The sequence below is a fragment of the Leopardus geoffroyi genome, chromosome C2 (genome assembly GCF_018350155.1).
Source record: "Leopardus geoffroyi isolate Oge1 chromosome C2, O.geoffroyi_Oge1_pat1.0, whole genome shotgun sequence".
Lineage (NCBI taxonomy): Eukaryota > Metazoa > Chordata > Mammalia > Carnivora > Felidae > Leopardus > Leopardus geoffroyi.
The window spans coordinates 8,016,814-8,029,135 of NC_059333.1; the positions used below are offsets into that span (position 1 = coordinate 8,016,814).

Consider the following 12,322-nt stretch of genomic DNA (forward strand, 5'->3'; position numbering starts at 1 on the left):
CGGAAGCGGCGACCGGGTTTGCAGGCGTCGGTGGGGGCCTCGGCTCGCATGATTTCCCGGCGTCTCAGAATCTTTGTCGCCACTTGCCACTACACCCACTGAAAATCTGAGGCCCGAGAGAACATTCCAGCAGGAAATCCGGGGTCGACCTCATCTGAGATGTGATATGAGCACAGCTCGTGTTTGCGCGTTCCACGGTGCTCAAGCGTCTCCCCAGAAGGGTTCACCTATCCTTTAACCACCCTGCAGGGCGCGCTTTGTCCTCCCCGTTTTAAATTTTTTTTTTTCAACGTTTATTTATTTTTGGGACAGAGAGACAGAGCATGAACGGGGGAGGGGCAGAGAGAGAGGGAGACACAGAATCGGAAACAGGCTCCAGGCTCCGAGCCATCAGCCCAGAGTCTGACGCGGGGCTCGAACTCACAGACCGCGAGATCGTGACCTGGCTGAAGTCGGACGCTTAACCGACTGCGCCACCCAGGCGCCCCTGTCCTCCCCGTTTTAGAGACGAGGAAACCGAGGTGCTGACAGGTTTGAGGAACTTGTCCATTGCACAAAGCCAGGCTTCGCATCTCAGCGTCTCCGACCGGAACCCTCCCCACCCTCCGGCTGCTTCTGAATGAGCAGCGTCAGGACCCTGCGGTCTGGGGGGAAAGGTTTGGCCAAATGCCACCATGCACTGGTCAGGGAACGGGCTGCACACTTGATGCCCTGTCCCCGAGGCGCCAGCCGCCGAGCCTAACCTCAGATGTCCAGCAGAAGACAGCCTGTCACCGGTACCCACCAGAGCCCCTTCCGTGTTTCCAGCCTCCCGTGCTGCACCTGGTTCCCCAGTGCCAAGCTGGCGTGGACCTGGAGGAAGGAGGAGGCAGACCGTGGACCCCAGCTGTGGTGACAGTGCCCTGGCTATGAAAGGGCCACTTCGTAGCCACGGAGTGCAAAAAAATGGGCTTCCTCAGATACACTTCTCCGAGGGAACTCCTAAGGGGATGTTAAAATTGTCACATTTATATTCATTCCTATCAGATGAACATTCGTTTCAGGCCCAACATGATACCTTCGTGGAGCCAAACGCATCTACTACTTAAGCCACTTGCAGGTGAGTCAGAGCCCACTCCCACTCCCACTTAAAACATCCCCTGGAGGGGCGCCTGGGGGGCTCAGTCAGTTAAGCATCTGACTTTGGCTCAGGTCATGATCTCACGGTTTGGGAGTTGGAGCCCGGAGTCGGGCTCTGTGCCGACACCGCGGAGCCTGGAGCCCGTGCTTCGAGTTCTGGGTCTCCCTCTCTCTCTGCCACTCCCCACCCCGCACTCTCTCTAAAAAATAAATAAACATTAAAAAAAAAAAAAAAAAACATTCCCTGGAAATGCCTGAAGTTACCATTAGCGGTTCTCTGAGATTAAGAATCATCCTGTCTAGATTCATTGACAAATGAGATGTATTAAAGCCCTGAATTTCTGATAGAGGGGAGGTAAATTAAAGCACTGGGCTCCTAGGAAGAGGGAAGAGAGAACACAAGGGGAAAGGGCCCCCCCCCCTCCCAGGAGGGATTCTAGAGAGATCTAAGCGGGATCTCTCTGCTTAGTGCAAATCCCTCGGAAAGTGCAAATCCCTACTCAGTACTCCCCAAGCCTTAGAAGGGTGCTCTTCTGCCCTCTGGGGTTCTGAGACCAGATGAACCTACTCAGTGTTCACAGCCACCTGTGGTCACACTCGGGATATGAATCCGAAGGCTCTCTGCTAACCAAACTTCCCTCTGAGCAGCAGAAATCAGAACCGTTTCTTTCTCCCGTTCCAGGAAGCAAAGCACAGCCATATTCAGAAAATAATGAGAAAGACCATTAAGTCAAAGGAAAAAGGAAAACAAGTCAATAAATCAACTGTGTATGGCACTACAGAAAAGATTAAGAACGCCAAGGTGACATAAGCATTAAACATTGTTATTAATCTGGGGAAACTTGATTCCAGTCACAATGTTCTTTCCTCTACCAGGCAGTGTGCACCTCTACGTGAGTTAGGAAAAGGCATCCCTTCCTCAAGATACGTTATTGCTGTCGGCCGGAAAAAACCTAGGACGACCTCTATGAGAATGGTGTCCCTGAAGTTGCTCAGTGCGTGACATGCGCCACTGTACAGGGTGGCCGGGAATTCAAAGCACACTTGGACATCCTTCATGGCAGAGGGTCATACAGGCCACTGATCAGGCTGAAGCTTCCCAAGCGCCAACTACAGTTTCCTTTGTGATCAGGAGCTGAGATAAAAGACAGGTGTCACAGATGTCTGAGCAGCCCCTATATCTGTAGGGCTCAAAGAAGTAGGGTCTCCTTTGGTGACCTCAGGGGCACTCACAATACATAATCGCAGAGGGGCTGTGCATCCTGGCTTGTATGCAGCTGCTGCTTGCCATCATATGGCACTTAATATTGTAGGTACTGTGAAAAAAAACAAAAAACCAGGGCGCCTGGGTGGCTCAGTCGGTTAAGCATCTGATTTCAGCTCAGGTCACGATCTCGCGGTCCGTGAGTTCGAGCCCCACATCAGGCTCTGTGCTGACAGCTCCGAGCCTGGAGCCTGCTTCGGATTCTGGGTCTCCCCCTCTCTCTGCCCCTCCCCTGCTCATGCTCTGTCTGTCCATAATAAATTAACGTTAAAATTGTTTTAAATAAATAAAAAACACATAATTGATTAGGTTTGCTTTTTGCCCAAATAATCTGAGGCTTGTATTTGATGCTGATTTGGGTCAACTGGTCCACATGCTACATACTGTACTATAATTATGATGTTGTGTAGAATTATTTATTTTCAAAGGCGTGGATTTTGAAACAAAATCCACACAGGGGTCATGGGGAGTGGTTATAGTCTGCATAGCCATTGACCCATTATCAGTCTTCTCGTGAAACAAAAGTCTGTCAAGAGTGCTTTATATTTTCTCAGACGATGAAAACAAAAACTCAAGGATATTTAGAAAGAGCAACCATTTCTGGATGTATCCTTCGAAGGAAAAGATTATTTTAAAAACAGTTTTTCTAACAGCAAGCAAAGAAAAAGAGATAAGGTCATATAAAATAAAGACAGCAGGAAGGGGACTGGCACGAGACACAAGGGCTCCCGGAGGCTCGTGCTGGTGTTGTCCGTGGACACAGGAAAGTACACGCTGCATCTGGGGATACGGTGAAAAGCAAGTGGCATTGAGTAAAACAAGTAATTTTTTTTTATTCAGCTACCACTAGTCTATCAGAGAACAAATTTCTTCTTTGGGGACACAACTGTGTTACGCTGTACCGTAGATTAGCATTTTCCGAGATTGGTGACTGTAATATTTCTGTCCTCACATGTTCTTCCCGGGTGTTGCCATACTCCCTTCAGGAGGTGATGTCTCTGTTCGCCTCCCCTTGAAACTCCCCTTGGAACACAGAGCCTTCGTGAATAGAATTCGATGTCTAGAGTGCATCGGGAGCAGCACTGCCCACTCCCAGGGCCAGGCCACAAAGGCGGTTAGGGGCTCGGCCAGTGTCCTCAGTGCTCTAGAGTTTGTCCTTTCTCCACCGTGCCCCACACACACCTCTCCTCTCTCTCCGTATCTTTCCTTCCCCATCTCTCCCTCTCTCTCTCCCCCTTGAAACCCAAGCACCTTGCTGTGAGGTGCCCAGAGCACAGCCTGCCCCTGAAAGAGCTGAGGTCCAGGGGCTCTTGGAGGAGGAAAGGCCCTGGGAGAAACATGGGAGTAAACTGCAGGACAGAGATAAAGGCAACTAGAAGTCCAGGGAGAAAATGTTCTCCAGGAGAGGGAATGAAATCTCAGTAAATGAGTTGGCTCTGCAGGAAACAATTATTCCACTGTCTTAATACTGAGAGTAGATGGCGGGGGGTGGACGGGGGGTGGGGGAGGAACAGGTGGGGCAAATAGAAATTCTACTCTCGTAACAGAAAAATCAGCAGGTCATGTGAAAAAAGAGGGGTCTGAGGAAATAACAGTATAAGCTCATATGGAGGTATGATTGGCAGACTCATGGTCTCCAAAGATGACCAGGTCCTAATCCCTGGAACCTAACATGACAAAAGGGATTTTGCAGATATGATGAAGTCAGTGACCTGGAGGCAGGGAGATGATCCCAGATCATCCAGCGAACCCAGTGTACTCACAAGAGGCCTTGAAAGATAGGGGAGGGAGGCAGGAGGGTCGGAGAAGGAGAGCCACGCCACGGAAGCAGAGGTCCAAGGGACGTGCCTGATGGAGGAAGGGGCACGAGCCAAGGAACATGGGTGGCCTCTAGAAGCTGGAAAAGGCAAAAAGACACAGATTCTCCCCTGGAACTTCTGGAAGGAACCATCCCCACCAACACCTTGACATTAGCCCAGTGACACCCATTTCAGACTTCTGACCTCCAGAACTGTAAGACAATAGACCTGTGTTGTTTTAAGCCACTAAGTTTTTGGTAAGTTTAAAAGCAGCCATGGGAAACCAACATAGGAAGAAGCACCCAGAAGGAAGAACAAGAAGGGTTGGAAGAATGTCCTGGGAAGTGTGATCACGCGGGGAGAGGGACTCCAGTCTGTTACCCTTCCACTATATGCCTCTGATAACTTTGGTAAAAACTGTACAAATTCAACAAGGGATCCTGACGTAGCAGTGACTCAGAGAGGAAGACGTGAGCGAACTGTCTGTAGTCCCCATAAGGAGGGAGCCTGAACACTTAAAACCACAGGGTTCCACGCGCACCTTCTGTGTGCCCCCCCCCCCACCCAACACACGCAAGGCACTAGGAGGGACTTCAAAAGATGCTCAGGCCCCAGCACTCGGGGGTCCGTCACTCCCACTTGCCTCCCACCTTGGAAGAGCCAGAGCCAGGCAGCACCACCCCGGTGACAGGGCCCCAAGGCCAGCAAGTGCTGGGAGTCAGCGAAGATGGGGATGGGTTGGTCAGAAGGAACTGCTCGAGCTGCCCTAGAACTGGAGTTGGGGGATCCAGGCACAAGAAGACAAAAGCCAGAAGAAGGAAGCGAGAATCGTGTGTTGGGGGACACTGGAGACGAGCGGAAGGCTCCATGTGGACGGGACCCGCCCCGAGGACAAGGTGTAGAGGAAGCATACAACCCACAGCTGCAGGTTTGCACACTGTCGTGTACAGCTAGCCGTGCCAGGGACGCTGACGTGGCTCAGACCCATTCAGAGCAGTAACCTCCGGTGGGCAGGTCCCAGCTTGAGCCCATGACCCTTCCCGTGAGATACCATCTACTGAGAATTCACGAACACTCTAGGCACTGGGAATCCTGTGACAAGCGGCACAGCCTGGGAGCCTCCCTGGGGCTCACATTCCAGAAGGGACTTGATGGTGAACACCTGCGTTAATGCCCGAGGGCGCTGAGTGCTTTGAAGGCAGGTAAGGGAAGCGGGTGTGCTGTTTCAGATGGTGGAACCAAGAAATGACTGAGAAAATGACACTCAAGCCAGAGGGCACGGCAGCTAGCTGCTTGGGACCTGCCTCATCTTACCTATCGTGGCCCCGGGGGTTAGCTATCCTCCAGAACCAAACGAGGTTCCTTCTCATCTGTCAGTAACACTGATGACAGCCCCATTGCCACAAAAAGCCATTCCAGATGTTTGCTCCCATTTGCAAAAGCTACGGCTCAGCTGCCCCACTCTGCTCGCCACAGGCCCTTATGAGCTGTTTGCCACACTAGGCTGGGCGATCTCCAAAGACAGACGCAGACACATGGCGACCTTCCATATCAGGGCGTTGAGAACATGGCACGTTCAGGAGCTCACTGAACACGCTGTTCTCCCGCCGATCCCTCCTGCAGCCCCTGCTCGCTATATAAGGCTGTGCAGCCACACTCATATAGACACACAGTCATCAGCACGGGTTTGGTGTTGCTATCTTTGGAAATAGTACACGTCTTTTGAGCCTCACTGAGGGCATGTCCACCTGTGGCTATCTTTTGGCAGGGCGTCAGCCTTACAGAGGCACGCACATGCCCACGCCACTCAGCAGAAGGAATTCAGGGCACGTGGCATTGGAGCCCTGAAGTGGTCCTCCCCTTTTTTAGGGACAGAGGAGGTAAGACTGGGTTGAGAGTTCAAGTCGACTTTCTGAGCGTTAGCAGCAGTGGCTCCTAAAGTCCACTGTGCTTAAAGATCAATTAGGTGCATATTGAAAATGCAGATCCCGAGGTCCCAAGACCCAGAGCTTCAGATTCAGTCTTGTCTGAAGAGGCTGGAATTCTGCCATGCCGAGGATGCCCCGGAGCTCTGGATGCTGGTGGTCCACACGCCTTGAAATCTGTTTTACCACCAAAACCTAGTGTTGGGGGCAAGTTTTTTGAGATGCCACCCCCAAGGCTGCCACAGTCAGCTGTAAAGAACACGGAACAGTTTCATGTCAAAACCAAAGCACAGGGGCACCTGGGTGTTGGCTAAGCGTCCGAATTCGGCTCAGGTCATGATCTCACGGTTCGTGGGTTTGAGCCCCACATCAGGCTCTGTGCTGACAGCTCAGAGCCTGGAACCTGCTTCGGATTCTGTGTCCCCCGTCTCTCTGTCCCACCCCTGCCTGTGCTTGCTCTCTCTCTCTCTGTCTTTCAAAAATGAATAAACATTAAAAAAATAAAAATAAATTTAAAAAAAACCAAAGTGCAAACCCCGCCCGAAGTTTAAGCAAAGAAGAGATCTAGAGAGATGCTTGTAGAGAGGGGCGTGTTTTTCAACTTACATCCCGGAGTCCCAGGCTCCTCCCTCCAAGATCTGCCTTCCCCTTGGAGTTATGGAGTTTGTTTTTTTTTAACCGAGATTTCCAGGGGCTTCTGGCTGGCACAGTCAGTTAAGCATCCAACTCTCGATCTCGGCTCAGGTCATGATCTCACAGTTCATGAGTTCAAGCCCCGAGTCGGGCTCTGAGCTGATGGTGCAGAGCCTGCTTGGGATTCTGTCTCTTCCTCTCTCTGCCCCTCCCCTGCTTGTGCTCTCTCAAAATAAATTAAAAATTAAAAATAAATAAATAAAACTCAGATTTCCATTATACCCACCAAAATTCCAATCCTAGATTAAAGTCTCTTTCCTTTTATCTCCTGAGTATCACCAAAATTAGCTGATATTTGCAAAAGAATGTTAATAAAACGCTGCAGAAAACTACGGGAATCCTTAAAAATGCAAATAGCCATGAAGGTGCAAGTTTCCAACATGTAGGTTTCTGGTGCTAACACGAGCATTCGTCCCCACCCCCACCCCCGGGGCGATGGGCTCCTGCTGGCCTCCATCTGTCTCCCAACCCTTCCCTCCTCCGAGAACCACCGAGGCCGGAAACAGAAAGATGGCTTGTTACCCCACGTGCCCACCCACCCCCACCCTCGCCTGCCGGTGCCCCCAAGGCGCTCTGGTCTCTCTGGCCCCAAGCTCTGGTTCCAGGCTCTGCAGGGATGATTTCACGCACCCCCCATTCAGCACACGCCTGTCCCTGCGTGGGTAAGCACGATATACCTGCCACAACAAGCCACATGCGTGTCCCCTGCAGAACCGCTCTGGCACTGCATGGGGCGCTGCGTCCGTGGAATACAGCAAAGCCTTGAGAGCCGATCCCTTGGAATCACGGCCAGTAAAAAAAAAATGTCAACGTCTGCAGGTCAAGAAGGTCAAGAAGTTGAAGACTACTCTCCCCTTCGCCGTCTCTCGGGGTTCCCCGCTTCGGACACACACCGACCTGAAGTCTTAGCCTCGGAACCAGCTCTTAACCGGTCGGAAGAGACCACGGCCGGCCGCAGCGACGAGATTTCCGTAGCAAAAAAAGAAAGACAAGAAGTACTGACATGATCAACTGTTTATTTGGCTTTAGTGAGTGAATTCACGACAATGTCGCGTAACTCCATAACATTCGATTGCATTTGGACGTTTAACGGATCACCTTCACTGAAAAGAATCGGGTCCCACCCAAGGGAGGCTGTCCTGGAAAATCCCGGGTGTGTGGTTGCCGTAGTAATCGATGCCTTCTAGAACAAATCCACGCTTGGCTAATTACAGCCTTCTATTTTTAAACTCATCTACATTCTTGTCCCCCCCCCCCCCAACATTTCTCACGCTACTTCAGCAATAAAATACTGTTACTGTTATCTGTACAGCCTGTGCTGATCTCAAAATAACTTGTTTCCAGTTAGCCCCTGCGGGAGGCAGCGGCGCTCAGTCGGACAAGAGACACCTTTGAATGACCCCCAAACGCTTTATGCCATAGGGATACAAGGGCAGCACCGATCCAGGGGCACAGCCACCTCCTGAGCCTCTGGGGTCTGGGGGTCGGGGAGAGGCCTGCTCAGCGGTCTGCCCACCACCTCCCTGAGCCAGGCCCAGGCCCCCACCGCCTCATGGGAGGTCCTCTGGTCACCAGCCGCAGAAGGGACGGCAGAATAGCCCCGGGGCCCACATGAAGATCAGTCAGGAGCCTGTCAGGGCATCACCCAGCCAGGTCAGAGCCCCACACCCCCAGCCTGAGAAAATGCTTCCTGCAGCCCCCTACTCTTCTGGGCTTCTGACAAAAAGCCTGGCCGCCCGGGGTCCTGCTAACTCCGTCTGAAGGCCTGGCCCTCCCACGGCAGGGCGGTGGGTGCTGTGGAAATAGACGAAGACCGGCTGGTGAGAGCAGGCAAAGATCATCATTTACCCACAGCTTGCTCTAGCAAGGGAGCCGGCCACCATCACCTGCTGCCTTCGCTGCGAGGTCTCTGGTAACAACGTACCACAAAGCACGTGCCTCCGACAGTCCAAACTGACGCGTTCAGAGTTCTGGAAGGCAGGAGTCTGAGATCATGGTCTCTGAAGAGCCAGGCTCCCTCTGAAGGTGCCAGGGAGAATCTGTTCCAGGCCTCTCTCCTAGCGGCTGGTGGCTTGTGGGCACACTTTGACGTGCCTTGGCTGGTGAATGCCTCACCCGGGCCTCCGTCTTCGTGCTCACACAGCGTTCTCATCTGGGTCCAAATGTCCCCTTTTTATAAGGATACCAGTCATATTGGATTAGGGGCCCCCTCTACCCCAGTATGACCTCATCTTAACTAATTACATCCACGGTGATCTTATTTCCAAATAAGGCCCCATTCTGAGAGAGGGAGGATCAGGACTTCAACATACGAATTTCTGGGGGACACAGCCCGTAACACTTGCTCTGGCAGAGACTCAAAAGCAAGCAAAGCAGGGAGTGGCAAAGCTTTATACTGGACCAGGGGGAAGGCTCCGTGTGGGCCGTGGTCAGAGGGTGTGGGGGCAGGGAAGCTAACCAGAAGGGCGGCATCCTTTGGGATTGGTTTCTCAGGTTGGCTGAGTTAGAAGCAGAGGCAAACTCTAGGGGAGCTGCGAGTCACTGACCAAGTCCTGACTGTTTGGGGCCGGTTGCTGCAGACGCTTCATGTTGTTTTTTTTTTGTTTTTTTGTTTTTGTTTTTGTTTTTTTTAATGCTTGTTTATTTTTGAGAAAGAGTGAGAGCAGGGGAGGGGCAGAGAGAGAGAGGGAGACACAGAATCCGAAGCAGGCTCCAGGCTCCGAGCTGTCAGTACAGAGCCCAACACGGGGCTTGAACCCACAAACCACGAGATCGTGACATGAGTGGAAGTCGGACGCTCAGCTGACTGAGCCACCCAGGCAGCCCGAGGTTTTATGTCTACATATATAGAGAGAGAGACTATATATATATATATATAGTCTCTCCATTGTCCATTTGTCTATTCATCCTCTCAGTGCAAATGCCACGTTCTGCCAGCCTCAGGCTGCTGCTGGGGCCGGTGACCTGGAAGGACCCGCAGAGAGAGTCTGGAGCAGGTGGTCTGCAAAGCCCAGCACTGGAAAGGCTCAGTGCCTCCCCCCCAAGAGCAGACCCACGATGGCGCAGCCCCACAGCGCAGACCTACTCAGGACCTCACCAGAGCAGAGGCTGAGTGCCCAGGGCCCCTTCCGTAATCTTCTCTTTCTCTTTCCACCAGGCTGAGCAGCTGTGGGGGAGGAAAGTGTAGGCACACTGGCCAGCCGTCCTCAGGCTTCCAGATCGTAGCACCCCTTTCAGGACTCCAAAGAGCTTTTGTTTATGTGGGAGACAACCATCGGTATTTACCATGTTAGAAGGGAGAAATTTGGGGGGCGCCTGGGTGGCTCGGTCTGCTAAGCGTCTGACTTCGGCTCAGGTCATGATCTTGTAGTTGGTGGGTTTGAACCCTGCGTCTGGTTCTGTGTTGACAGCCGAGAGCCGGGAGCCTGCTTCGGATTCTGCGTCTCCCCCTCTCTCTGCTCCTCCCCTGCTCATGCTCTGTCTCTCAAAAATGAATAAACATTAAAAAAAAATTTTTTTTAAGGAAGTGAGAAACCTTTCAAATATTAAGCCCATTACGTGTTAATGTACGTAACTTATTTTTATGAAAAACATTTGTTTATTTATATTTTCCGAAAGAAAAAAATTGCAGAGATGGTAGTATTTTAAATGTGTGCAAGTCTCTTGAATGTCTGGCTGAATAGAAGCCGAAGTCTCGTGTCTGCCTCTGCATTTCAACTGTTGTGATGTCACACATCACGCAGCCTCTGGAAAACCCCACGTCATGCTCGTGTGAACAAAAGCTTATAGCATGGTAGAATTACCAGGAAAAGGAGTTCAACCTAGTCCCCAGGCCCTGCCATCGACTCGTGCTCAGTAGCTGAAGCAGAGATCAATCAGCAAGCCTGCAGGGAGGAGGGAGAGGGGTGCCTGGCAATGTGGGAGGAGGATTAGAAACCATCCAGGCCAAATAGACTCAAGTCTCACAAGTTAGGAAAATGCTCCAAACCTGAGCGGATAGAGAAGAAATTTTAGACCCGAGTCAAAATTGGGGACTTCCAAGATCTTAACCTCCGGCTTGAAAATGCAAAGGTGCTTGCTCGCCCTCTCTCTCTCTCTCTCTCTCTCTCTCTCTCAAAAAAAAAGTGAGGGGCTCCTGGGTGGCTCCGTTGGTCGAGCTTCCCACTCTTGATTTCCGCTCAGGTCATAATCTCAGGGTCATGAGGTTGAGCCCCACGTCAGGCTCTGACTGGGCATGGAGCCTACTCAAGACTCTCTCTCTCTCCCTCTCTCTACCACTCATGCTCTCTCGCTCTCTCTCTCAAAAAAAAAAAAAAAAAAAAAAAAGCAAAGGCAAATGAAAAAAAATAAATAACGTTTGTTAGTTCAATTTTCCCCCCACTAGTTCCTAGATTATATGCAATTAGAAACTGACTTAAGTAATGGATGCTGGGGATGCCGACGTGTCTGGGTGGCTCTGGGGGCATCCGGGCCCTGGTTCGACCCACCGCAGCCCGTGGAGCCCAGGGCTGTGAGCAGAGGGACAGCCACGGAGTAACCAACGTGGGGGTGTCTTCCTTTTCCAGCCTTCTCCCCTCTCGGTCCTACCTTCTCTCCTTCTTCTTGAACTCCTCTTGGCATTTTCTTCTCCTCTCCTCCTCTGACTCTTCTGTGTACCCCAAATCGTGGTTACCCTGACATTTAAGATGCAAGCAATAGCCAGCCACTTACTAGAGTAGATTAAAACTAATGCCCTTCTTTAAAACGGTTGGTTCTATGCTATATAAATTTCACCTCATTTAAGAAATATATGAATGCCCTTATTTTAAGCCAAGTTTATTTTTTAATTGTTTAATCCTAGGAAAAGTATTTCATCCATTGGTTTATTTATTTGTTATTTTCTAAATTTTTTTCATCCATTGGTTTAAATAAGGAAGAGGGATTTGGAACTTCAGAGTTCGTAAAATATGATATACAATATATGTGTTAATTTAAAAATTTTTTTTAATGTTTATTTTTGAGAGAGAGTGAGAGAGCACGTGTGCGTGCGCGTGAGTAGGGGAGGGGCAGAGAGAGAGGGAGACCCGGAATCTGAAGCAGGCTCCAGGCTCCAGGCTCCCAGCTGTCAGCACAGAGCCTGACGTGGGGCTCAAATTCACAAACTGCTAGATCATGACCTGAGCGGAAGTCAGAAGCTTAACCGACTGGGCCACCCAGGTGCCCCTATATGTGTTAATTTTTAAAGAAAGTTTAATGAATCATGTAATGTTTCCAGAGGCTGTGTTCCAAATTATTTTATTTTATTTAAAAATTTTTAATGCGTTTTTTATTTATTTTGAGAGACAGAGCAGAGCACAAGGGGGGAAGGGGCAGAGAGAGAGGGAGATACAGAATCAAAAGCAAACTCCAGGCTCTGAGCTATCAGCACAGAGCCTGATGCGGGGTTTGAACTCACATATTGTGAGATCATGACCTGAACCAAAGTCAGACACTTAACGGACTGAGCCACCCAGGTGCCCCCCAAATTATTTTAAGATAAAGAA

At 50.7% G+C, this 12,322-nt stretch overlaps 1 long non-coding RNA gene across 1 annotated transcript; it reads right to left on the minus strand.

Moving 5' to 3' along the window:
• Positions 1-3,196: 3,196 nt before the first annotated feature.
• Positions 3,197-7,954, minus strand: LOC123610583. The gene is made up of 2 exons (XR_006718214.1): positions 7,478-7,954; positions 3,197-4,280 (listed from the first exon to the last, which is right to left on the minus strand). It is a non-coding gene; the product is annotated as an uncharacterized LOC123610583 (long non-coding RNA).
• Between the last annotated feature and the right edge of the window lie 4,368 nt (positions 7,955-12,322).